The following is a 24,547-nucleotide window of genomic DNA, read 5'->3' on the forward strand; positions in this document are numbered from 1 at the left end:
ATTTTATAGATACTAACCTTTATATGTCAATGCAATCTCCCAATTTATCCCTCAACCATTTCCCCCCTGGTACCCATAAGTTTGTTTTCTACATCTGTTGCTTGGGGTTTCTTTTTGGCCACACAGCGCAGCTTGCGGGATCTTAGCTTCCTCATGCTTTATCTCCCTCTCTTCTTTCTTTCTCTCATTCTAAACACATTTATGGCCTTCCTACTGTGTGCTATGAGATATGGGGCTCTTGGATTCCAGTGATATGAAAACCTTAACATTCCATCTCCTTATACCAGATTCTGAAGAGTCTAGCCACAGCCTACTGTGGAATGAACAACTTTCATTGCCTCAAATAGAGTTCCATGATAATACAAGATGATCCACTTGGCCAATGAGGCAGCTTAACCTTCACATTCTTTTTCTACCCCTCTTTTAAATTTACGGCTACCATTTAGGGAGATTTCAATTTCCATTAATAATATGTGCAGTTGACCTACATTTAAGAGAATTTAATCATGGCCTGGTGACAAATTTAGCTTAAAGTGGAGCTTCACTTAGGACTTCTGAGTACATTTCTGTTGAAAAGGTCAATTTCTGACATTTGTCAGTTAAAGCCCATACCAGACAAATTGAATTTTCCTCCTCTTGTCTGGAGCACAAACACTTTCAATGCTGAATATCACCACTGGCTATCAATTAGGAAAACAACCCAAAACAACAACAAGAGACTGAGAATATTTCTTTAAGAAGACCTGGATTTTTTTTTAAGAGTTAGGATTTTTTTTCACACTAAAAAGCTATCTCAAGAGGAGAATGGTTCAAGATGGCAGAGTAGAAGGACGTGCTCTCACTCCCTCTTGCGAGACCACTGGAATCACACCTAAATGCTGAACAGTCATCGACAGGAAGACGCTGGAACTCACCAAAAAAGATACCCCACAACCAGAGACAGAGGAGAAGCCACAATTAGACGGTAGGAGGGGCGCAATCACAATAGAATCAAATCCCATAACTGCTGGGTGGGTGACTCACAAACTGGAGAACACTTAAACCACAGAAGTCCACCCACTGGAGTGAAGGTTCTGAGCCCCACGTCAGGCTTCCCAACCTGAGGGTCTGGCAACGGGAGGAGGAATGCCTAGAGAATCAGACTTTGAAGGCTAGCAGGATTTGATTGCAGGACTTCGACAGGACTGGGGTAAGCAGAGACTACACTCTTGGAGGGCACACACAATGTAGTGTGCGCATCAGGACCCAGGGGAAGGAGCACTGACCCTGTAGGAGACTGAACCAGACCTACCTGCTACTGTTGGAGGGTCTCCTACAGAGGCGGTGGGTGGCTGTGCCTCACCGTGGGGACAAGTACACTGGCAGCAGAAATTCTGGGAAGTACTCCTTGGTGAGAGCCTTCCTACAGTACACCATTAGCCCCACCAAAGAGCCTGGGGAGGCGCAAGTGCTGGGTCGCCTCAGGCCAAACAAGCAACAGGGAGGGAACCCAGCCCCACCCATCAGCAGATTGAAGTTTTACTGAGCTCTGCCCACCAGATCAACAGCCAGCTCTACCCACAACTAGTCCCTCCCATCAAGAAACTTGCACAAGCCTCTTAGATAGCCTCATCCACCAGAGGGCAGACAGCAGAAGCAAGAATAACTACAATCCTGCAGCCTGTGAAACAAAAACCACATTCACAGAAAGATAGACAAGATGAAAAGGCAGAGGGCTATTACCAGATTATAGGGGTCCCAGAAGGAGAAGAGAGAGAGAAAGGACCCGAGAAAATATTTGAAGGGATTATAGTTGAAAATTTCCCTAAACACAGGAAAGGAAATAGCCACCCAAGTCCAGGCAGCAGAGAGAGTCCCAGGCAGGATAAACGCAAGGAGAAACACACTGAGACACATAGTAATCAAATTGACAAAAATTAAAGACAAAGAAAAATTATTGAAAGCAGCAAGGGAAGAAGACAAATAACATACAAGGGAACTCCCATAAGATTAACAGCTGATTTCTCAGCAGAAACTCTACAAGCCAGAAGGGAGTGGCATGACATCTTTAAAGTGATGAAAGGGAAGAACCTACAACCAAGATTACTCTACCCAGCAAGGATCTCATTCAGATTCAGTGGAGAAACCAAAAGCTTTACAGACAAGCAAAAGCTAAGAGAATTCAGCAACACCAAACCAGCTCTACAACAAATGCTAAAGGAACTTCTCCAAGTGGGAAAAACAAGAGAAGAACCTACAAAAACAAACTCAAGACAATTAAGAAAATGATAATAGGAACATACATATTGATAATTACCTTAAACGTGAATGGATTAAATGCTCCAATCAAAAGACACAGGCGTGCTGAATGGATACAAAAACAAGACCCATATATATGCTGTCTACATGAGACACACTTCAGACCTAGGGACACATACAGACAGAAAGTGAGGGGATGGAAAAAGATATTCCACGCAAATGGAAATCAAAAGAAAGCTGGAGTAGCAATACTCATATCAGATAAAATAGACTTTAAAATAAAGAACGTTACAAGAGACAAGGAAGGACACTACAGAATGATCAAGGGATTAATCCAAGAAGAAGCTACAACAATTATAAATATATATACACCCAACATAGGAGCACATCAATACATAAGGCAACTGCTAACAGCTATAAAAGAGGAAATGAACAGTAACACAATAATACTGGGGGACTTTAAAACCTCACTTACACCTATGGACAGATCACCAAAGAGAAAATTAATAAGGAAACACAAGCTTTAAATGACACAATAGACCAGATAGACTTAATTGATATTTATAGGACATTCCATCCAAAAACAGCAGATTACACTTTCTTCTCAAGTGCACACAGAACATTCTCCAGAATAGATCATATCCTGGGTCACAAATCAAGCCTCAGTAAACTTAAGAAAACTGAAATCATATCAAGCATCTCTTCTGACCACAATGCTATGAGATTAGAAATCAATTACAGGGAAACAAACATAAAAAACACAAACACATGGAGCCTAAGCAATACGTTACTAAATAACCAAGAGATCACTGAAGAAATCAAAGAGGAAATCAAAAAATATCTAGAGATAAATGACAATGAAAACACGATGATCCAAAGCCTATGGGATGCAGCAAAAGCAGTTCTAAGAGGGAAGTGTATAGCCATACAAGCCTACCTCAAGAAAGCAGAAAATCTCAAACAATCTAACCTTACACCTAAAGGAACTAGAGAAAGAAGAACAAACAAAATCCAAAGTTAGTAGAAGGAAAGAAATCATAAATATCAGAGCAGAAATAAATGAAATAGAAACAAAGAAAACAATAGCAAAGATCAATGAAACTAAAAGCTGGTTATTTGAGAAGATAAACAAAATTGACAAACCATTAGCCAGACTCATCAAGAAAGAGAGGGAGAGGATTCAAATCAATAAAATTAGATATGAACAAGGAGAAGTTACAACAGACACTGCAGAAATACAAAGCATCCTGAGAGACTACTACAAGCAATGCTATGCCAATAAAATGGACAACCTGGAAGAAATGGACAAATTCTTAGAAAGGTATAACCTTCCAAGACTGAACCAGGAAGAAATAGAAAATATGAACAGACCAATCACAAGGAATGAAATTGAAACTGTGATTAAAAATCTTCCTACAAACAAAATTCCAGGACCAGATGGCTTCACAGGTGAATTCTATCAAACACTTAGAGAAAAGCTAACACCCAACCTTCTCAAACTCTTCCAAAAAATTTCAGAGGAAGGAACACTTCCAAACTCATTCTATGAGGCCACCATCACCCTGAAACCAAAAACAAAGATACTACAAATTAAAAAAAAAAAATTACAGACCAATATCACTGATGAATATAGACGCAAAAATCCTCAACATAATACTAGCAAACAGAATACAACAACACTTTAAAAGGATCATACACCATGATCAAGTGAGATATATCCCAGGGATGAAAGGATTCTTCAATATACACAAATCAATCAATGTGATACACCATATTAACAAATTGAAGAAGAAAAACCATATGATCATCTCAATAGATGCAGAAAAAGCTTCTGACAAAATCCAACACCCATTTATGATAAAAAATACTCCCCAGAACGTGGGCATAGAGGGAACCTACCTCAACATAATAAAGGCCATATATGACAAACCCACAGCAAACATCATTCTCAATGGTGAAAAACTGAAAGCATTTCCTCTAAGATTAGGAACAAGACAAGGATGTCCACTCTCATCATTATTATTCAACATAGTTTTGGAATTCCTAGCCATGGCAATCAGAGAAGAAAAAGAAATAAAAGGAATAAAAATTGGAAAAGAAGAAGTAAAACTGTCACTGTTTGCAGTTGACATGATCCTATACATACCGAATCCTAAAGATGCCACCAGAAAACTACAAGAGCTAATCAATGAATTTGGTAAAGTTTCAGGTTACAAAATGAATGCACAGAAATCTCTTGTATTCCTATACACTAATGATAAAAAATCTGAAAGAGGAATTAAGGAAACACTCCCATTTACCACTGCAACAAAAAGAATAAAATACCGAGGAATAAACCTACCTAGGGAGACAAAAGACCTGTACGCAGAAAACTATAAGACACTGATGAAAGAAATTAAAGATGATACAAACAGATGGAGAAATATACCATGTTCTTGAATTGGAAGAATCAACATTGTGAAAATGACTATACTACCCAAAGCAATCTACACATTCAATGCAATCCCTATCATATTAACAATGGCATTTTTTACTGAACTAGAACAAAAAATCTTAAAATTTCTATGGAGACACAAAAGACCCCGAATAGCCAAAGCAATCTTGAGAACAAAAAATGGAGCTGGAGGAATCAGGCTCCCTGACTTCAGACTATACTACAAAGCTATAGTAATCAAGACAGTATGGGACTAGCACAAAAACAGAAATATAGATCAATGGAACAGGATAGAAAGCCCAGAGATGAACCCACACACCTATGGTCAACTAATCTATGACAAAGGAGGCAAGGATATACAATGGAGAAAAGACAGTCTCTTCAATAAGTGGTGCTGGGAAAACTCGACAGCTACATGTAAAAGAATCAAATTAGAACACTCCCTAACACCATACACAAAAATAAACCCAAAATGGATTAAAGACCTAAATGTAAGGCCAGACACTATCAAACTCTTAGAGGAAAACCTAGTCAGAACACTCTATGAAATAAATCACAGCAAGATCCTTTTTCACCCATCTCCTAGAGAAATGGAAATAAAAACAAAAATAAACAAATGGGACCTAATGAAACTTCAAAGCTTTTGCACAGCAAAGGAAACCATAAACAAGATGAAAAGACAACCCTCAGAATGGGAGAAAATATTTGCAAACAAATCAACAGACAAAGGATTAACCTCCAAAATATATAAACAGCACGAGCAGCTCAATATTAAAAAAACAAACAACCCAAACCAAAAATGGGCAGAAGACCTAAATAGACATTTCTCCAAAGAAGACATACAGATGGCCAAGAAGCATGAAAAGCTGCTCAACATCACCAATTTTTAGAGAAATGCAAGTCAAAACTACAATGAGGTATCACCTCACACCAGTTAGAATGGGCATCATCAGAAAATCTACAAACAACAAATGCTGGAGAGGGTGTGGAGAAAAGGGAACCCTCTTGCACTGTTGGTGGGAATGTAAATTGATACAGCCACTATGGAGAACAGTATAGAGGTTCCTTAAAAAACTAAAAATAGAATTACCATATGACCCAGCAATCCCACTACTGGGCATATACCCACAGAAAACCATAATTGAAAAAGACACATGCACCCCAATGTTCATTGCAGCACTATTTACAATGGCCAGGTCATGGAAGCAACCTAAATGCCCATCGACAGACATATGGATAAGAAGATGTGGTACATATATACAATGGACTATTACTCAGCCATAAAAAGGAACGAAATTGGGTCATTTGTAGAGATGTGGATGGATCCAGAGACTGTCATACTGAGTGAAGTAAGTCAGAAACAGAAAAACAAATATCGTATATTAACGCATATATGTGGAACCTAGAAAAATGGTACAGATGAACCAGTTTGCAGGGCAGAAATTGAGACACAGATGTAGAGAACAAACGTATGGTCACCAAGGAGGGAAAGTGGCGGGGGTGGTGGTAGTGCGATGAATTGGGAGACTGGGATTGACATGTGTACACTAATACGTATAAAATGGACAACTAATAAGAACCTGCTGTATATAAAAAAAATTAAAATTAAATTTTAAAAAAACCTATCTCAAGACGGTAATGGGAAACAAAACAAAACATTATCTTACTGGATAATTAAAATCAGTTCAATGCCACAAGCAGTTGAACATGTATTATTGAGGAAAGTAGTAGAGGGAGATTTTAAGCCCATACTGAAGCTTATAAATCTTTCTGGGGATACAAAACACCTTTGAACAATTGGAAATTAACAAGTAATCAGCATCAAGGATAGCATTTGATAAAATCACGGTCCCCATGTTATGCTGAAGACAATTTACATTTTGGGTAGGAGAAAATCTATGTTGTTTTGGATTTCTGGGGAAAGCTTTATGAAACAGAATGAATATCATAAATAGTCAATTTAGACAGTGATCACATTATGGGTGTTTTTCCTTTTGCTTCTCTATGTCTACTGATTTTGTACATCATACATGAATTATTTTGTTTAAAAAGATAATAAAATTTTTTGAGAGCCAGCTTAGAGAAAAGAGAGAAAAAAGTATATTTTTAAATTTCCTCAGGTCAGTTTCAGATCCAACAGGACTGGATGTTCTGCTTTTTGGCCTTCAATTATTAAATGGTTCATAATTTACTCCAAAGAAAAAGACTCATGGCCAAACATCTAAAGATGTTTTTTGACCATGAGGTCAGCAGCAAAGGATCGAGATTTGGCAGGTCTTACAAAAAGATTGCATTGCATTCATTGTCTAGCACACCTGAGCAACTAATACAGTTATCTCTGAGCACTGCCAGGGGAAAGAAGTGAAGGGCAGCCTCAGAGGAGGAGAAGCAGAGATGCTCATTGCCTCATTTACACGCTTATCTTCTAATAAGGAAGATGAGGCAGTGGGAGCTGTGGGGGATTATTTTCTTAGAAATCATCAAAATCAAATACAACACACTCATCTTGGGCTGAGCAGCAACACTAACTAAGTCGTCCCAAGATTATAGAGGAGGCTGTCTTTTCCAAGCACCCTGTGATTACTATCGATCTGTTCAGCTCGTTGCAACTCAACCTTACCAGGCTGGTCATGAAAGAAGGATGGATGTTATTAAAGAGGCTGAGGAGCTGCTCTGGAGGTATCATTCATTAGAAGTAAACTAAATGTACTGACTTTCAAGCATAGAGAGAGATTATGTAGCAGATCCATTCCCTGGCCAGAACTTAGGACCTCTAATGTGCAAAAGTACAGACAGGTTTAAGTGGGAGCACCTGCTGTCAAAGTGGGATATGGAAGCTCAACTTTATTAGACGATACAAACTGAGCAAAGTCAGGACTGGGGTGGTTGGCTTCAGTACCCTGTAGTTATTTATTAAGCTATCATGTGTCCAGGGCTATGCTAGGCACAAAACAGAGAATGTTTAGAAAGAGATAACCAGGGACATAGGAAAGGCCTATGACCTTGAAAACATAGTGATCTGCATAGATCAAAAGGTCAAAGACTTCTGAAATGAAATAGAAAGATCAGTTACAACAACTTACAGACAGATTACCAATGGATACACATATCAGTCACATAAGAGACCATTAATGTATTAATGCCTATAATATTAACATAAATTAATATTAAGAATTGATTATGATTGAAGTATTTCAATAAATTCAAGAAAATTAAATATATTGTTAAAACTATAGAACTGGTGATAAGATGAAAATTAAATCAGAATGTGTTGATTTACACTATTTTGTGGTAACATCATTATTTCATTTCAGCAATAATTCACACTATGTCTTTATAGTATTTTGGGCTAAAAAGAATAGAGTTAATATGGCAAAATCACACCAGACATTCAATAATCTTAGATAGATTAAAGGGTTACAGGAAAGTGAAAAATGTCATTACTGTGGCACAGTCATGAGACTCTAGATTAAAATATAACCTCCCAATAAAGAAGCAGATACCAAGTTCTTAGCACAAAGTAGGCTTTCAATAAGTGGTAATTACTAGTAGTAGGACAAATAATTAGCTTACAAAATACTCTCCTGTGTGAGTTACAGAATTGCTCTAAAAGAGACATAGGATCTAGGGTTGAACACTTCTGAGATTTACTTTCTTAAGCTACACTCTGTAATGTTTAAATGACTATAATTTTCATTACGAATGTATTGTTTCCTAAAGTGTTGGCAATTTATTGAACACGCAGTGTTTCTGTGTTATTTCTCTCACATACAGATACACCATACCTGAAGAAGTAGTGGCTAGTAGAAAGAGCCACAAACTCTGTGGCTCTGCACTAATGCTTCTTCTCAATGTACACTGTGCAAAGAATTACCTTCTGGGGTGAATCACCTGGGGTCTTTGAAAAAATACAGATTTCTGAGCTCTACCAAATACCTACTGAAGTTATTGGTGTGGGGAGCCACAATCTGAATTTTTAAATAATCCCTCCAGGTGATTCTGATGCACACTCAATTCTGGGGACCACTGCACTATTCTTTGATGGAGGCTAGCTCTGAAGACCCTTGGCTCTCTTTCCCTTCCATCTCCCTCTCTGATTCAGAACTCTGACATTTAAGATTGACTTTCTTTTTCCCTCTATTTATACAGATTGAACCTATTTTTCCTATCTCTAAATCATCTGGGGATTGCTTTAATAAAATGGCTACACTCTTGATTAAGGAAAAGTGAGAAAGCTGCTGTCAATTACCTTAATTGATCTGACAACCTGATTAGGCCCAAGTGGGGCTTTATTAAAAAAGAGAAAACAAAACAAAGGCCCATGTAATTAAAATGTGATCGCTGGTGATGAGTATGTAAAATGAACCCTGAGACACATTAGTGATGGGAAAACTTTTCTAAATGGCATTTTAGGAAGAATAGGAACACAAGATGGTCAAATAAATCAGTGAGCTACTAGGGGAGAATGCTGAACAGAAAGGTAAGAGACTTTTCTCAATTGTACTCACCAGTAGCTTTTTAAATTTTTTTTAACATCTTTATTGGGGTATAATTGCTTAACAATGTTGTGTTAGTTTCTGCTGTATAACGAAGTGAATCAGTTATACATATACATATATCCCCATATCGCCCCTCCTATGGCATCTCCCTCCCACCCTCCCTATCCCACCCCTCTAGGTGGTCACAAAGCACCGAACTGACATACCTGTGCTATGTGACTGCTTCCCACTAGCTATCTATTTTACATTTGGTAGTGTATATATGTCCATGCCACTCTCTCACTTCATCCCAGCTTACCCTTCCCCCTGTCCATGACCTCAAGTCCATAATCTACATCTGCATCTTTATTTCTGTCCTGCCCCTAGGTGCATCAGAACCTTATTATTATTTTTTATATTCCATACACATGTGTTAGTATAAGGTATTTGTTTTTCTCTTTCTGACTTACTTCACTCTGTATGACAGACTCTAGGTCCACCCGCTTCACCACAAATAACTCAATTTCATTTCTTTTTATGGCTGAGTAATATTCCATTGTATATTTGTGCCACATCTTCTTTATCCATTCATCTGTTGATAGACACTTAGGTTGCTTTCATGTCCTGGCTATTGTAAATAGTTCTGCAATAAACATTGTGGTACATGTCTCTTTTTTTTTTTTTTTTTTTAAAGATGTTGGGGGTAGGAGTTTATTAATTAATTTATTTATTTTTGCTGTGTGGGATCTTTGTTTCTGTACGAGGGCTTTCTCTAGTTGTGGTAAGCGGGGGCCACTCGTCATCGCAGTGCACGGGCCTCTCACTATCGCGGCCTCTCTTGTTGCAGAGCACAGGCTCCAGATGCGCAGGCTCAGTAGTTGTGGCTCACGGGCCTAGGTGCTCCGCGGCACGTGGGATCGTCCCAGACCAGGACTCGAACCCATGTCCCCTGCATTAGCAGGCAGATTCTCAACCACTGCGCCACCAGGGAAGCCCCATGTCACTTTTTGAATTATGGTTTTCTCAGGGTATGTGCCCAGTAGTGGAATTGCTGGGTCATATGGTAGTTCTATTTTTAGTTTTTTAAGGAACCTCCATACCGTTCTCCATAGTGGCTGTATCAGTTTACATTCCCACCAACAGTGCAAGAGGGTTCCCTTTTCTCCATACCCTCTGCAGCATTTATTGTTTGTAGATTTTTTGATGGTGGCCATTCTACCTCATTGTAGTTGTGATTTGCATTTCTCTAATGACTGGTGATGCTGAACATCCTTTCACGTGTTTGTTGGCAATCTGTATATCTTCTTTTTGAAATATCTATTTAGGTCTTCTGCCCATTTTTGGATTGGGTTGTTTGTTTATTTGATATTTAGCTACATGAGCTGCTTGTATATTTTGGAGACTAATCCTGTGTCAGTTGCTTCATTTGCAAATATCTTCTCCTATTCCTAGGGTTGTCTTTTTGTCTTGTTTATGGTTTCCTGTCTTGCGAAAAAGCTTTAAAGTTTCATTAGGTCCCATTTGTTTATTTTTGTTTTTATTTCCATTTCTCTAGGAGATGGGTCAAAAAGGATCTTGCTGTGATTTATGTCACAGAGTGTTCTGCCTATGTTTTCCTCTAAGAGTTTTATAGTGTCTGGCCTTACATTTAGGTCTTTAATCCATTTTGAGTTTATTTTTGTGTATGGTGTTAGGGAATGTTCTAATTTCTCTCATTTACATGTAGCTGTGCAGTTTTCCCAACACCGCTTATTGAAGGGGCGGGGCTGCCTTTTCTCCATTACATACACTTGCCTCCTTTATCAAAGGTAAGGTGACCACACGTGCATGAGTTTATGTCTGGGCTTTTTATCCTGTTCCATTGATCTATATTTCTGTTTTTGTGCCAGTACCATACTGTCTTGATTACTGTAGCTTTGTAGTATAGTCTGAAGTCAGGGAGCCTGATTCCTCCAGCTCCGTTTTTCGTTCTCAAGATTGCTATTCAGGGTCTTTTGTGTTTCCATACAAATTGTGAAATTTTTTGTTCTAGTTCTGTGAAAAATGCCATTGGTAGTTTGATAGAGATTGCGCTGAATCTGTAGATCGCTTTGGTAGTATAGTCATTTTCACAATATTGATTCTCCTAACACAAGAACATGGTATATCTCTCCATCTGTTTGTATCATCTTTAATTTCTTTCATCCGTGTCTTATAATTTTCTGCATACAGGTCTTTTGTCTCCTTAGGTAGGTTTATTCCTAGGTATTTTATTCTTTTTGTTGCAATGGTAAGTGGGAGTGTTTCCTTCATTTCTCTTTCAGATTCTTCCTCATTACTGTATAGGAATGCAAGAGATTCCTGTGCATTAATTTTGTATCCTGCTACTTTACTAAATTCATTGATTAGCTCTAGCAGTTTTCTGGTAGCATCTTTAGGATTCTCTATGTATAGTATCATATCATCTGCAAACAATGATGCTTTAGTTCTTCTTTTTTGATCTAGATTCCTTTTATTTCTTTCTCTTCTCTGACTGCTGTGGCTAAAACTTCCAAAACTATGTTGAATAACAGTGGTGAGAGTGGGCAACCTTGTCTCGTTCTTGATCTCAGAGGAAATAGTTTCAGTTTGTCACTATTGAGAACAATGTTGGCTGTGGGTTTGTCATATGTGGCCTTTATTATATTGAGGTAAGTTCCCTCTATGCCTACTTTCTGGAGAGTTTTTTTTTTATCATAAATGGGTGTTGAATTTTGTCAAAAGCTTTTCCTGCATCTATTGAGATGATCATATGGTTTTTGTACTTCAATTTTTTAATATGGAGTATCACATTGTTTGATTTGTGTATATTGAAGAATCCTTGCATCCCTGGGATAAATCCCACTTGATCATGGTGTATGATCCTTTTAATGTGCTGTTGGAATCTGTCTGCTAGTATTTTGTTGAGGATTTTTGCATCTATGTTCATCAGTGATATTGGCCTGTAGTTTTCTTTCTTTGTGACATCTTTGTCTGGTTTTAGTATCAGGGTGATGGTGGCCTTGCAGAATGAGTTTGGGAGTGTTCCTCCCTCTGCTATATTTTGGAAGAGTTTGAGAAGGATAGGTGTTAGCACTTCTCTAAATGTTTGATAGAATTCACCTGTGAAGCCATCTGGTCCTGGGCTTTTTTTTGTTGGACGATTTTTAAACACAGCTTCAATATCAGGGCTTGCAAATTGTCTGTTCATATTTTCTATTTCTTCCTGGTTCAGTCTCAGAAGGTTGTGCTTTTCTAAGAATGAGTCCATTTCTTCCAGGTTATCCATTTTATCGGTACATAGTTGCTTGTAGTAATCTCTCATGATTCTTTGTATTTCTGAAATGTCAGTTGTTACTATTCCTTTTTCATTTCTAATTCTGTTGATTTCAGTCTTCTCCCTTTTTTTCCTTGATGAGTCTGGCTAGTGGTTTATCAATTTTGTTTATCTTCTCAAAGAAGCAGCTTTTAGTTTTATTGATCTTTGCTATTGTTTCCTCCATTTCTTCTGCTAACCTTGGTTTTTTTATTGTTGTTGTTGTTTCTCTAATTGCTTTAGGTGTAAGGTTAGGTTAGGTGTAAAGTTATGTTTCTTGTTTCTTGAGGTAGGATTGTATTGCTATAAACTTCCCTCTTAGAACTGCTTTTGCTGCATCCCAGAGGTTTTGGGTCATTGTGATTTCATTGTCATTTGTTTCTAGGTATTTTTTTTAATTTCCTCTTTGATTTATTCAGTGATCTCTTGATTATTTAGTAGCATATTGTTTAGCCTCCATGTGTTTGTATTTTTTTACAGTTGTTTTTCCTGTAATTGATATCTATTCTCATAGCGTTGTGGTCAGAAAAGATACTTGATACGATTTCAATTTTCTTAAATTTACCAAGGTTTGTTTTGTGATCCAAAATATGATCTATTCTGGAGAATGTTCCATGAGCAGTTGAGAAGAAAGTGTATCCTGTTGTTTTTGGATGGAATGTCCTATAAATATCAATTAAGTCTATGTTGTTTAACCTGTCATTTAAAGCTTGTGTTTTCTTATTTATTTTCATTTTGGATGATCTGTCCACTGGTGAAAGTGGGGTATTGAAGTCCCCTACGATTACTGTGTTACTGTTGATTTTCCCTTTTATGGCTGTTAGAATTTTCCTTAGGTATTGATGTGCTCCTATGTTGGGTACATAAATATTTACAATTGTTATATCTTCTTCTTGGTTGATCCCTTGATCATTATGTAGTGTCCTTCTTTGTCTCTTGTAATAGTCTTTATTTTAAAGTCTATTGTGTCTCATATGAGATTTGCTACTCCAGCTTTCTTTTGATTTCCATTTGCATGGAATATCTTTTTCCATCCTCTCACTTTCTGTTTGTATGTGTCCCTAGGTCTGAAGTGGTTCTCTTGTAGACAGCATATATATGGGTCTTGTTTTTGTATCCATGCAGCCAGTCTATGTCTTTAGGTTGGAGCATTTAATCTTTTTACATTTAAGGTAATTATCGATATGTATGTTCCTATTACCATTTTTGTAATTGTTTTGGGTTTGTTTTTGTAGGTCTTTTCCTTGTCTTGTGTTTCATGTCTACAGAAGTTCCTTCAGCATTTGTTGTAAAGCTCGTTTGGTGGTGCTGAATTCTCTTAACTTTTGATTGTCTGTAAAGGTTTTAATTTCTCCATCGAATCTGAATGAGATCCTTTCCAGGTAGAGTAATCTTGGTTGTACGTTCTTCCCTTTCATCACTTTAAATATATTGTGCCACTCCCTTACGGCTTGCAGAGTTTCTGCTGAAAGATCAGCTGTTAACCTTATGGGGATTCCCTTGTATGTTATTTGTTGCTTTTCCGTTGCTATTTTTAATATTTGTTGCTTTCTATTTAATTTTTGATAGTTTGATTAATAATGTGTCTTGGCATATTTGTCCTTGGATTTATTCTGTATGCAAGTCTCTGTGTTTCCTGGACTTGATTGACTATTTCCTTTCCCATGTTAGGGAAGTTTTCAACTATAATCTCTTCAACTATTTTCTCACCCCCTTCTTTTTCTCTTCTTCTTCTGGGACCCCTATAATTGGAATGTTGGTGCCTTTAATGTTGTTGCAGAGGTCTCTGAGACTTTCCTCAGTTCTTTTCATTCTTTTTTCTTTATTTTGCTCTGTGGTAGTTATTTCCACTATTTTATCTTCCAGGTCACTTATCTGTTCTTCTGCCTCAGTTATTTTGCTATTGATTCCTTCTTGACAATTTTCAGTTTCATTTATTGTGTTGTTCATCATTGTTTGTTCTTTAGTTCTTCTAAGTTCTTGTTAAACGTTTCTTTTATTTTCTCCATTCTATTTCCAAGATTTTAGATCATCTTTACCCTCATTACTCTGAATTCTTTTTCAGGTAGACTGCCTATTTCCTCTTCATTTGTTTGGTCTGGTGCGTTTTTACTTTGCTCCTTCATCTGCTGCATATATCTCTGTCTTCTCATTTTGTTTAACTTATTGTGTTTGAGTTCTCCTTTTTGCAGGCTGCAAGTTCATAGTTCCCAAAGCTTTAGGTGTCTGACCCCAGCGGGGGAGGTTGGTTCAGTAGCTTCTTTAAGCTTCCTAGGGGAGGGGACTGATGCTTGTGTCCTGGTGGGTGGGGCTGGATCTTGTCTTTCTGGTGGGCAGGGCCACATCCAGTGCTGTGTTTTGGGGTTTCTGTGAACCTAGTATGATTTTAGGCAGCCTCTCTGCTAATGGGTGGTGTTGTGTTCCTGTCCTGCTAATTGTTTGGTATGGGGCGTCCAGCACTGGAACTTGCTGGCCATTGGGTAGAGCTGGGTTTTAGTGTTGAGATGGAGATCTCTGGGAGAGCTCTCACTAATTGATATTATTTGGGGTCGGGAGGTCTGTGGTTGTCCAGTGTCCTGAACTCGGCTCTCCCACCTCAGAGACTCAGGCCTGACACCAGGCCAGAGCACCAAGACCCTGTCAGCCCCACAGCTCAGAAGAAAAGGGAGAAAAGAAGAAAGAAAAAAAAAACAACTAATTATTAAAATAAAAAATAATTTTAAAAAAGAAGAGAGCGACTAAACCAATAAAGAAATCCACGAATGATAACAAGCACTAAAAACTAAACTAAGATAAACATTAAAATCAGAAATAAATCAGGTGCAGACAGCAAACCCCAAGTCTACATTTGCTCCCAAAGTCGAGCACCTCAATTTTGGGACAATTCATTGTCTATTCAGGTATTCCACAGATGCAGGGTACATCAGGTTGACTGTGGGGACTTCATCCACTGCTCCGGAGGCTGCATGAAGAAATTTCCCTTTCTCTTCTTTGTTTGCACAGCTCCTGGGGTTCAGCTTTGGTTTTGGACCCTCCTCTGCATGTAGGTCGCCCTCAGTTATCTGTTCCCCGCCCAGACAGGAAGGGGTTAAAGCAGCGGCTGGTTAGGGCTCTCTTGCTCACTCCGGCTGGAGGGAGGGAGGGTTACGGTAGTCATAATTGGAATGTGGAGCAAGCCCGTGGCGGCAATGGCCGCCATCACATTGCAACAGCCTGAGGTGCGCCGTGTGTTCTCCCAGGGAAATTGTCCCTGGATCACGGGACCCTGGCAGTGGCGGGATGCACAGGCTCCCAGGGGGGTGCGGATAGTGACCTGTGCTCGCACACGGGATTCTTGGTGGCTGCAGCAGCAGCAGCAGCGCTAGCGTTTCATGCCCGTCTCTGGGGTCCGAGCTGATAGCCATGGCTTATGCCCGTCTCTGCAGCTCGCTTAGGCAGTGCTCTGCCTTCTGTGGGCACATGGGGAAGGAAGCCCCTCTCCTTGCACACCCTGAAACAATGGTCCCTTGCCTCTTAGGCAGGTCCAGAGTTTTTCCTGGACTCCCTCCCGGCTAGCTGTGGTGCACTAGCCCCTTGCAGGCTGTGTTCACGCAGCCAACCCCAGTCCTCTCCCTGGGATCTGACCTCTGAAGCCCGAGCCTCAGCTCTCAGCACTCCCTGCCCTGGCCGGTGAGCAGATGAGCCGCTCAGGCTGGTGAGTGCTGGTTGGCACCAATCCTCTGTGTGGGAATCTCTCCATTTTGCCCTCCGCACCCCTGCTGCTGCGCTCTCCTCCATGGTTCCGAAGCTCCCCCCACCACCACCCCCCGTCTCTGCCAGGGAAGGGGCTTCCTAGTGTGTGGAAACTTTTCCTCCTTCACAGCTCCCTCTCAGAGGTGTAGGTCCCGTCCCTATTCTTTTGTCTCTGTTTTTTCTTTTCTTTGCCCTACCCAGGTATGTGGGAATTTTCTTGCCTTTTGGGAAGTCAGGTCTTCTGCCAGCGTTCAGTAGGTGTTTTGTAGGAGTTGCTCCACATGTTGATGTATTTGTGGGGAGGAAGGTGATCTCCATGTCTTACTACTCCACCATCTTGAAGGTCCCCCTCCCTCACCAGTAGCTTTGACATTAACAAAATCCACTCTTGGTTTGAGGTGGGAACATAGTTCCTGGCCCCATATGTGGCACTATGAACCCAAATAGAATGCCAGTTACTGGCACCATCTGTGGTTATATGAGTGATTTTTTTCTTTTCTTTTCTGGATAACTATGCTTAAAATAGAATTTTGGGTCCAGATCTCAATGGGGACTGAATAAATTGTCCTATGGAACAGAATTCAGAGCATCAATGCCACATCCTAGCAACCACAACTGCTCTAGCATAAAAGGCCAGCACTTAGCATGTATTCCAGATTCAAGGATTATTCTTTTAGTATTAATTATGATCCACTTCCTTCTCTGACTCACTCTCACTGGAACACGTCTTCTGAATTTATCCCACACTTGGGCAGTCCCCAGGCCGTCCAGAACAGAAATGCAATATGGTGACTGTGTTATTTTATACAACAAAACTATCTGGGTCCCAAGAGTGCTGAGAAATAGGATATTATTAGCTAATTAGGACGAACTATCACACTGGAGTGTTTGATTAAATTAATTAATCAGGCTGATGATTGGTCTGGAGGGGTAGGGAGCTGTTTTTACAGTGCACCTGGTAAATTGTGCAATTAACCAGTGGTCCCTTTGAAATTTAAGGAAAAAATATTTTTGGATGAGAAACAAGCTAGCATAAAGCTGATAGATGGATCAGAATGAACAATAATGCCTGTGTGCAGTAGGTGCCAAATATATGAACGAGTGAACAGATTTGAGTTTAGAGTTTCCTTTGCCCATATCATTACACTGAAATAATCAGAAGTTTCAATTTGGATCTTCTTTAAATTGTATATAACGATTTCCTCTTTGACAATTACACAGGATAACAGATTAAAACAGATGAAAAAAGAATCAACATCACAGGCTTTTGTCTTAATTTAGGGCTTCAACTAAACATACCCATCCATCCATCCATCCTTTTCCAAAGACATAAAGAAGAATTAAAAGACCTCTAGCTTTATTTGACAGTCTGCTTCCATGCTTAACTTTCTTAAGAGATATATTATTCTTTCAGGCAGTAGATAAACTATTCCTTCCACTGCAGTGTTCCCAGTTTGGTAAGCATCAACGCTGCCTTAATTCTGACCAATTCACTCCAAATCTAGCATTCTATGCCAGAGGACATTTTCATGTGACCCTGAATATGCCTGACACAAAGGTTTCTCCGTATTAACTGGGAGAGCTCAGGGACCCTATCATTCCTATGTTCTACAGAACACCTAGCACATTCCACTATTCTGTGCCAGCATTTACCAAAGTGTTCTCACGGTTCAAAGCCTTTAAACTTGAATTAGAAAGGATGTAGGCACATATGTTGGAACTTTATCAAAGCCCATGATTCATCCATCCATTTACTCACTCATTTATATGTATATCCATTCCAATTATTCCACAGTCTTTGTCACAGAGACTCCTTCAGGCACGATGCAGATATAAACAAGGATACTTCATACCCTTCTAGAGTTCATAGTGTATAGTATTAACATTCTAAAGGTCTTTAGATAAATTAAACCCCATATATACAAACTCCATGTTTTAAATGAATATTTTGGGTGTCTTAAAAATAATAAAAAATTATTTCTAAAACTCTCTCAACAGAATCACAGGGAAAAAAAAAACAACACATGTTAAAACTTTATCAACGGCCATTCTCCTCCCCTCACCTAAGGAGGGAGCTTTTTATTCCTTTTCCCCAGAGTCTAGTTCAAAGGAGAAAGCTTTTGTCATCAGATACCAAATTTGGTCATATTCGATGAATACTTTAAAAAATTATAACATATAAAGTCAACAGAATGAATGAAAAACCCTTCTTTTGATCTAAAACACTTAGTTTACTCAGATTTTAATAATGCCACATTCATTTTAAGCTACTTATCTATATTTTTTTCTCCTCTATTTGCCTAAAAGCTCCATGAGGGCAAAGAATATGTATACTTCTGCTCATTAATTTATTGTCTGCACCTAGCACATACTACACTCAATAATTATTTATAGAATGAATGAAATTAATGAATGAAATAAATTAATACAATATAATCTTTCACATTCAAAGTTGCAAACATTCCCCAAACCACCTTAAAATTAAAAGGTGCTGGTTATCACATGCTACATCTAGTCTGGTGAAAAATAAGTAGAAAATGACTGCAGATAATTTCAAAGGGCCAGGGCTTTTTGTGTCCCTAGAAGATTTACAGAGAAAAAACTGTGAGCGGAAAAGAATAAGAAAAGGAAGAGTGAAGGGAGAGTTTAACTCAAGTGACAGACTAAACATTTTTATTCAACACTTCACAGTCTTCAAAAATGGATCATGATCTCCCCAGCTCTTCAGGCCAGTAGCATGAGGCTGAATACATCACCAGTTCTGCTACAAAACATGAGTTTGCAAGTAAACAGCAAGTTTATCTTATAAAATGGAGCTTTTATTTGCATAGAAATTCTTCATTAATAACAGAGATGGACTTTCAACTACATACTGCTGCTCTGGCTCCCTGCCATACGGAGCTTCTAAAAGGGAAAAAGTACAAGTCAGAGGAATTTCTCAGCAAATTCAATTCCTTTTATTTTCCAGAAAGGCAGGTGTCAAGCAGCAGGTGGCAAATTCATTTTTATCTAACAAAATTTGATCATGTGACATATTTTATTTTCCCAGTTAATATAACTTAATGAATAGAAAATTGGGAAAATCTGCCAGCATGTGGGCAGTTAGGGGAGCGTGTGTATGTGTACATGTGCAGTGTGTGTGTGTGTAGAGAGATTGAGAAGGCTTATGTGGTGAAGGTGGGGAAAGAAGAAGGTTGCTGTTCTATGTCCTGTGCAGGAGACCTTTCTTTTAAGTCACTAGTTCCAATCCGTGTTGAGAACTGTAAAGCCATCATACGGGAGGGAGAGACCATCTTCATTATATAAGATGTGGTTATCTTCAACCACGTCCTTAAAGGAATGGACTTCCAAAAATAACCCCACAGGGCTTCCCTGGTGGCGCAGTGGTTGAGGGTCCACCTGCCGATGCAGGGGACACGGGTTCGTGCCCCGGTCCGGGAAGATCCCACATGCCGTGGAGCATCTGGGCCCGTGAGCCATGTCCGCTGAGCCTGCGTGTCCGGAGCCTGTGCTCGGCTACGGGAGAGGCCACAACAGTGAGAGGCCCCCGTACGGAAAAAAAATAAATAAATAACCCCACGACTGATAAACTACTGCATAGCACAGGGAACTATATTCAATATCCTGTGATAAACCACAATGGAAAAGGACATAAAAAAGAATATATATCTATATATCTGAATAGCTTTGCTGTACAACAGAAATTAACACAACATTGTAAATCAACTATACTTCAATAGAAAAAAAAACAAAACCCATGACTCACAGCAGCACTGCTGATGAGATCTCCAAGGTGAGATTACAAAGATCGTGTGGAATAAACCTCTGCAGCCTATGAAGGAAGGATAGGAATTGAGGGAGCTGTCAATTCGACCTTTTCCACCAAGAAAAATAGCTGTTGATCAGTTTCAAACATAGCTACACCTAGTTTTGATATGTGTAATACCAGCAAAACAAAGCTTTCTAAACAGATAAAACACATAGTGACTCATTATTGTATCACATTACTGACATTATAAAGAATCCCAAACTCTGGAAGAAGAGCCAAGAGCTCTGGCTGGATTCAGAAACACTTAGTGTAATTTTGGGCAAGTTGTTTTCCCACAAACCTCAGCTCTCTGACCCCACAGAATGGGATAATCAGAATATGTGTTTCATATGGCTACGAGCAGGACTATATGAGTCTTGTTTTGTAAGTATTCCAACATATTAGCTTTTCTCATAATAGATGCTCCCAGATGTCAGGTGGGAGCATTCCTGACAGGGATACCCAGGTAAACTTGGTCTAGTCAAGCTTTTAGACTGTACCCACCTTAATTCATTGTCAGTTCAGTTCAGTTAAGACCCCAAAGTTAGATGGTTTCTTGCTTACCTCCCTCAAGTCCCTCTTGGGCTTTCTCTGTCCCTTCCCTTCGCAGCAGGGGTTTTGAAACCTCTGGGAGCTCCCAAGAAATGACTGAAAACAGCATTTTAGGGATCCCACCTACTCCAGATATTAATTCTTCCAAACACTGTGACTGTTAGGCAGTAGTTTTTCTTTAAAAGATAAAAATGAAGCTGGCAAAGAAGTGAAGAAATTGCAACTCTCGTGCACTGTTGGTGGGGTTATAAAATGGTACAGCCACTATGGAAAACAGTATGGAGGTTCCTCAAAATATTAAAAATAGAATCACCATGATGATTTAAAGGGAATTATATAGAACTGTCATGATTGATGACTACAATGATCCTGCACTCCCACTTCTGGGTATATATCCAACATAATTGAAAGCAGAGTCTCAAAGAGATATTTGCACACCCATGTCTGTAACAGCACTATTCACAGCAGCTAAGAGGGGAAAGCAACCCAAACGTCCATCAATGGATAAATGCACAAACAAATGTGAGACACATATTCAGTGAAAAAGGAAGGAAATTCTGTCATATGTGACAACATGGATCTTGAGGACATTTCCCTAAGTGAAATAAGCTAGTCAGAAAACTACAGATACTATATGATTCCATTTATTTGAGGAATCTGAAGTAGTCAAATTCATAGAAACAGAAAGTGGGGTGGGTGGTTACCAGAGGTTGTGAGGAGGAGAAAAGAGTTGTCGTTGTTTAATGGGTATAGAGTTTCAGATATGCAAGATGAAAACGTTCTAGAAATCTGCTTTATAGCAATGGAATATATCTAACACTAATGAACTATACACTTAGGAATGGTTAAGGTGGTAAATTTTATATTATGTATTTTTTTACCACAATGTTTAAAGAAAGACAAAAATGAACTGTGAAGACATATTATATCTACATTATCTGGAAACTTTCCCAACCAAAGCACCCACCCGTAATAGATGCTACAGCTGCACCTGTGTTCTTGAGTTCATGGAAAGAGGTGAAATGACTCAAGGTCACAAGCTTAGACCCTATCCACTCCATTTCCATCGTTCATGCCCAAATACTGTTTTGTTTTGTTTTGTTTTGTTTTTGGCTGCGTTGGGTCTTCTTTCTGCGCGTGGGCATCCTCTAGTTGCGGCAAGCGGGGGCTACTCTTCATTGTGGTGCACGGGCTTCTCATTGTGGTGGCTTCTCTTGTTCTGGAGTACCGGCTCTAGGTGTGCGGATTTCAGTAGTTGTGGCTCACGGGCTCTAGAGCACAGGCTCAGTAGTTGTGGCACACAGGCTTAGTTGCTCCGCGGCATATGGGATCTTCCCGGACCAGGGCTTGAACCCGTGTCCCTTGCCTTGGCAGGTGGATTCTTAACCACTGTGCCACCAGGGAAGCCCCCAAATACTGTTTTATTTATATGCCTGATCCCAGAAATGTCAGAAGGTTCTAAGGATATTGGATTGCTCATAAATGATCTGCTGTTGCTTTTCTCGACCTTCTTTCACTTTACCCTTAAGCTATGTCCTGCGTAAAAAGGGATGCACCTTTTCTATTCATTTACCCCCTGGCCTGAAATCTTAATATTTGACAATCCCATCATACAAAAATAAATTTTGTGATTGGACTTTTCTACCATCTCCGTACCACTTCCACACAGGAAATTTGGTTCACGTGTGTGTGTGTGTGCACGTGTGTACGTGTGTGCGTGTGTGTGTGTGTGTGCGAGTCAAAATCCACTCCTCCTTCCCAACATGCTAATCCCCTTATAGGGAATTACCTCTCCACAACTGAGAAGAGTCCTGGGTTGTGTGCTTAAAACAGGTGTCTACTTCTCTTTGTAGAATTCAAAGGGCTCAGGATCCTTTTCCCTCCACTCTGTAGAGCCACAGAAGGAACCTAGTACCCAAAGCTCAGACAATGGGACACACTAGCCCAGAATTTTGAACTTTAAGTAAGAAACATAAGAATAGAAGAAACATTTGCAGTTTGTTCATTTGCTATCAGTATCCTGACCTTTTGGTCACTAGATTTCCTGCTTCCAGCTCTCTGGTACTGGCTTGGCCACCACCTTTTCCTAGGCTGGGACTTCAACCCTATTGATTCTATAATAGAATAATATTAACTCTCCTTCAATGAAATTAGCCAAAGTTAGTTCCTGTTGTTTGCAAATAGAAAACACTAGCTGACAATGTTTATTTGAACACTGTTGAGCTGCAGCCCACAGGCCTGCAAGGTCTGTACTTGCCCAGCTTCAACATCGAAGAAAGCCCAGTCAGCAACAGAGAATCAATGGTTTAATGGATGGGGGAATCTTACACGTCAAAAGCAAGGTCCTAGAGCAACATCCCACTGTGTTCAGTGGACAGCAGGCAGGACATTGTGGCAGTCGTCGCTCCAGGGGTGTGGGGGGGCGGGGATTGCCAGTTATGGGGGGAATTGACGTCAGGATGGCTCATTGTTTACCAGGGAAACTAGCAGAGGGGTATGCCCCCTCAACATCCCTTTGACAGAAATAGTCACTAGCTGGGGCCTGGGAAAAGTATGTATGGAGGTCAGTCATGTGAGTAGGGTGTAGGTGCAACAGGCACTGGTAGAGCAGGGGATGTACAGAGAGCAAGAGAATAGCCATCTTGGGTAGCCTGACCATACACACAGGTGACTTTAAAAGAGCAATGCTGTGGCTGCCATCTCAAGTTCCTAGAGCACTGTGAAAGCCTCTCTTCCCCTAGGTTCTTCAATGGAAAGATTCTGAAAATGTCTCCATGTTTCTACTTTTAGTGTTGTCATTCTGCTCTTCAGATTTCTTTTGATCCATGCTGATCAGGTGCTATTCTGCCCAACGGCGTCCCAAACGCTATTAAAATAAACCCAGCTGCAGCAGTGAGCCTGCTAATCATCCTCCCACCTGATTAGATGTCTGACAGCCAATTTCTTCTGCAGGATTTCTGTCCTTCTGCTGGGCTTTCTATGCAGGCATTTCACAGGTAGATTAGAAACTAGTTAACTGCCCACATCCACGACCTTCTCGCTCTGTTTGTTCAGGAGAGACCAACCATTCCAAAATCCCTTTGGCACAGGAAGCTGCTGTCCCACTGTCAAGCAAGTGGCCACTCTCACTGAACAGAAGATAAAATTTTCTGCATGTGTTTGGGGAGTGGGTTCTCAGGGTGCAGATCTAGGTTACACCGCTGCTGCGATGTCGGTGGTGTGGTTGACAAGAGCCTCAGGCAGACTTGTGGGGGAGTGAAAGACACATGAGGCTGCTAGCCTGATTACATCATTCTTCTTATTCTGTTTTCCCTTCCTCATTTTCTCCCTATGAAATGGCTTCTGATTTTATTTATCATGCTGATGGCTTTTTGCTCTATTCTAAGCCACCCATTTCTACCTTTATTTTTATTATTATTTTTCCCACAAATCTTAAAGCACAATTATTTCTACTCTGTCCCTAGTTCATAAGTAAGGGACCCACTGTATGGTCTTGACTCCTCTTGTCAGAACAATGCTGGCTTTTTACTTAATTTCTTTGCCTTAATTTATGAATTACTTGCCTTTATAACTGCACAGTCCTTAAGTGTTCACCAGACAGCTCTTTACTCCTTGTCATTCAATTCTCACAACAATCTTCCTGGGTGGTGAAGGGTCCAGTCCAAAGTCCTACTGGTAGGTAGTGGTACTGCTGGGATGAGAATCCAGGACCTAACCATGTTTGTTTGCTTGTCTGCTTTTCTGTAGTAGTTAAAAACCAACCCTATCCCAACCCATTTGCTCTTCTTCTCAGTCGACACCCAAGAGGCAGCCATGAAGTTTCCTGTATGGATTTCACACTGAGCCCCTGGTATTTAACACTATGGGTTTGGTAAGAAAAGTGAAATATTCTCTATTGGGAGTGAGGATTCAACTAGGCACTAATGGGCAAAGAGGGAGGGAAGGAATGGTGGAGGCCAAAGAAAGACAAGTAACATCCTGCCCTATTACAT

General features: G+C 39.8%; 1 protein-coding gene across 11 annotated transcripts in view; it reads right to left on the bottom strand.

The window, feature by feature from the left end:
* The window catches only part of SORCS1 (sortilin related VPS10 domain containing receptor 1), a 560,723-nt gene that overhangs the window by 288,163 nt on the left and 248,013 nt on the right, over positions 1-24,547 (bottom strand). The window contains exon 1 of one of the 11 annotated variants that reach the window (XM_029244680.1): positions 1,292-1,369. The exons of the other annotated variants lie outside the window; for them this stretch is intronic. The gene's annotated coding sequence lies outside the window, so the exon portion shown is untranslated. Of the gene's footprint in view, positions 1-1,291; positions 1,370-24,547 lie in introns of those variants that run through there. 11 annotated transcript variants of the gene reach the window in all.

The sequence above is a fragment of the Monodon monoceros genome, unplaced genomic scaffold, assembly GCF_005190385.1.
Source record: "Monodon monoceros isolate NGI ecotype Baffin Bay Population unplaced genomic scaffold, NGI_Narwhal_1 Super_Scaffold_4, whole genome shotgun sequence".
NCBI classification, from domain to species: Eukaryota; Metazoa; Chordata; class Mammalia; order Artiodactyla; family Monodontidae; genus Monodon; species Monodon monoceros.